Source organism: Eumetopias jubatus, unplaced genomic scaffold (genome assembly GCF_037043125.1).
Source record: "Eumetopias jubatus isolate StellerSeaLion01/CBP00866 unplaced genomic scaffold, mEumJub1_p1.0 scaffold_11, whole genome shotgun sequence".
In the NCBI taxonomy this organism is placed as follows: Eukaryota; Metazoa; Chordata; class Mammalia; order Carnivora; family Otariidae; genus Eumetopias; species Eumetopias jubatus.
Genome location: NW_028274817.1, coordinates 42,878,097 through 42,881,407, shown reverse-complemented (window position 1 = coordinate 42,881,407; position 3,311 = coordinate 42,878,097). Strand labels below are relative to the sequence as shown.

Here is a 3,311-nt window from a genome sequence, read left to right as displayed (position 1 = left end):
TCCAATATTGCTACCTCCTGTTACACATGCCTGTTTAAACCCAGGCATCATTTTCTTCCTCTCTCCCTATGTACTCATGTGTTTCCAACACCACCACTTTACATTTGGTGTCATTTTAAGAGATGGACACATTGACTCTGGGTCTCCAGAGCGTCCTGGTTTCTAGCATGTCCTGATCCAATGGCACTTACTGCTTATCAGAAATATGGTAATGATGTGCAATATAACGTATTCCAATAAAAACAGGACTCTCCTAAGATCTGTTACTGTTTTGATGTTGAAAATGAGCAGACAAAAGGCACAATGAAATGGAATGTTTGAAAGATCTTCTAACCGAAGTCCCAACAAGTTAAGTGGGCACTGGATCCTTCTCTGATTGTCCGATGTGATGTGAAGCTCGAGGGTATGCCATCACAGGGGACACAGCCTGGCATAGAGTCCCGCTCCCCTGCGTTGCATTTTGTCCAATCAGATATGGAGGTTGCCCGTGACGTCAGGAAATGCAGCAACTGTAAATGGGCCAGCGCCCCCTCGGCAGCCGCCATTGTCCTTCCTTCCGAGTTGTCGAGAAGGCGAGCCCCACATGGCTGAGCCTGGCTGTGAGACCCCTTCTGGGGAATGCCCGGGCACGGAGGAACCCACAGCAGCGGACCCGAAGAGCCCGAAGCACGAGCAGCCAAGCCGCCAATGCCGCCCCCGCCGCCGCCGCCGCCGCCGCCGCCGCCACCGCCGCCGCCCCAACAGTTTCGCCGCCTACTTCCCCAGGGTTCTGAAGCAGGTTCACGAGGGCCTGAGCCTCTCGCAGAAGACCGTGAGCATCTTGGATTCGTTCGTCAAGGACATCTTCGAGCGCATCGCCGACGAAGCCTCTCGCCTGGCCCGCTCCACCAAGTGCTCCACCATCACCACCAGGGAGATCCAGACAGCCGTGCGCCTGCTGCTGCCCGGGGAGATTGGCAAGCACGCCGAGTCCGAGGCCACCAAAGCCATCATCAGGTACACCATCTGCCGATGAGCTGCCTCCAGACCACCTGACCACCTTGCAAACCAAAGGCTCTTTTCAGAGCCACTTCACTTGGCGGGAAAAGGCCTGTAGGCTTTAAAAAGTGGGACAAACTCTAGAGTTTTTGTTCTCGTTGTGGCATTCTGTGGATATTTAAAGTAGTTTTACTTTGAACCAAACATGATCGGCACTGCTTTCATCTATATTTGCGTGCAGTTTTTCCCTTGGACCACTGTGGACTCTGCTTAACCATGCCGCTTTTCTTGGCTTTCCTACGCGGTCATTTCTGTTCGATGTTTCTGTAGGTCCGCCATAATTGGGGTTATTTTTGTTATAATGATGTTTACCTTTTTCTCTCTCATTCTCTCATGAGCGTGTGGTGAATTTTCCAGAGGTTCGTTATGGGTGATATGGCAACAGATAAAGTGCAGAAGCTGAAATCAGAATCTGTCTGACTTCTGTTAGGCGGGTTATTGAAGGGATTTTTAAGTATCTGAAGCAACGTCAATATCCTTTATGCTCTTATAGAAAAGATATTTTTCCATATGCATTTGAAATTTATGTTAACGTGATATAATGGGTTCCTAGTACAATTTTTAAGTGGATTCTGGAATACATGTGAACATTTCTGTCTTAATATTTTGTACAGTAAATATTGGCAGATGTTATTGACAGTACAGCTTCGGTGGTTCCTCTTTATTTATTTACTTGTTTTTTGTTTTGTGTGTTTTTTTAATCAGGTCTTTTATTTCAACAGCAGAGAAAGCAGTACTGTCCTGTTTGTGATAATATCACCGTAGCACTATAAAATGTTTGTTAGTTACAGCATAATTGTACAGGTACTATTTTATCTGGTGTTTACAACAATGCCATCATAACTAGTTTATTACAGAAGCAACTCAGATCCAGAGAGCACAGACTCCCAAGACTCGTAAGTGCAAGGTCAGTTCTTGAACACAGGAGAGCCACACGCTCCACCAGGGTCCATAAGAAAATGTGGAGATAAGACTTACAATTGAAGTAATTTTCCTGGTGCTGAGGAGAACTGTATTCGGTTACTTCTTACCACCTCTCATTTAAATTCGTCATCTCCTTTATCTTCTCACCCCACTCCCACCATTCTTACTACCTAAAGACTGAAAATATGGCTCATTCATTCACTCAACAGAATCCTTGGTATCTACTCTATCTGGAATAGACACTGCAAATATGTCTATGTGTAAACAAACAAACAAACAAACATAAAAGCCATGCCTGACTTCAGGTTGCATTTGCTTAGAGTCTGCTAAGGTTCCTGTTTCTTTCTAAGAGTGTAAAGTTTCCCAAGATAAAGCTGTCCTAGGTGTTTACTCATTTGCAGCGTGTTCAGATCAACTAAAACTATTTTCGTTCTCTTTTTTTTTAGCGCTTACATCTTTTTAAAATTTAATTTCCAAATAGTCACAGATACCTATCGACTGTAATGCTGATAAAGAGATTTCTTGTCACTTTCTGGCTCTAATAAGAATGATAGTAGCATTTCATCAGCAAAGGTGGTATTAAGATTTTGTTTGAGATCTATGTGCTCAGAATGACAATTTTGGTTTTCTAAGCCATTTCAGGTAACTTACTAGATTTCAAACATGCCCTTCCAGTAGCTTCAGCAGCCATTTCAAACACTCTTTTTCTTGTTTTTTTTTAAGTAAGTTATCGATGTTCCAATATTAAAATTTCCTTAAATTTGTGGAAGGGAACCACTTCATCGGAGGCACTTCGAAGAAGTTTGTAGCCCGGACATAGGTATTGTGTGGTTTGTTTGCTGATGTCGTTTAGGCCTACCTCCCCCAATCAGAAGTGATCTGAAAGCTATAAGTTCATCTGAGCTGTTTCATTACTCCCAATTTTATGAGCATTCACATCTATTTCTTAACCTCATTGAAATGCAAGCCCGATACTAATAGCCCTACTTCATTCTCCAACTCATTCCTCTTTCTTCAAAAGGAGTTGTTGTCACAATCCCTGAGTGAGTGATTTTGCATTTTCTCACACGAAGGGCTCCAAGATGCCCTAAGATTAAGAATGTCAATGTGCTGCCTGGAGCTTTCTCCTCTACCTACCTTTAGAAGGTGCTCAAACAGGTTCGCCCTGATGACAATATCTATTCTGAGGGTATGACCATCATGTGCCCCGCTGTTAGTGATCGTCTCCATCATCGAGTGAACTGCTTTTGAGAGCAATCAGTCAGCAGATCCAAGTTTTGTTTTTACCGGGAATGTGAACTTCCTGAGAAGAGAGACCTTGTCTCCTTTGCTGTCATATATCAGGAGGG

The 3,311-nt window shown here is 43.9% G+C and overlaps 1 pseudogene; it reads left to right on the top strand.

The window, feature by feature from the left end:
- The first annotated feature begins 583 nt into the window (after positions 1-583).
- LOC148163036 (histone H2B pseudogene) lies at positions 584-1,015 on the top strand (annotated as a pseudogene).
- Positions 1,016-3,311: the final 2,296 nt, after the last annotated feature.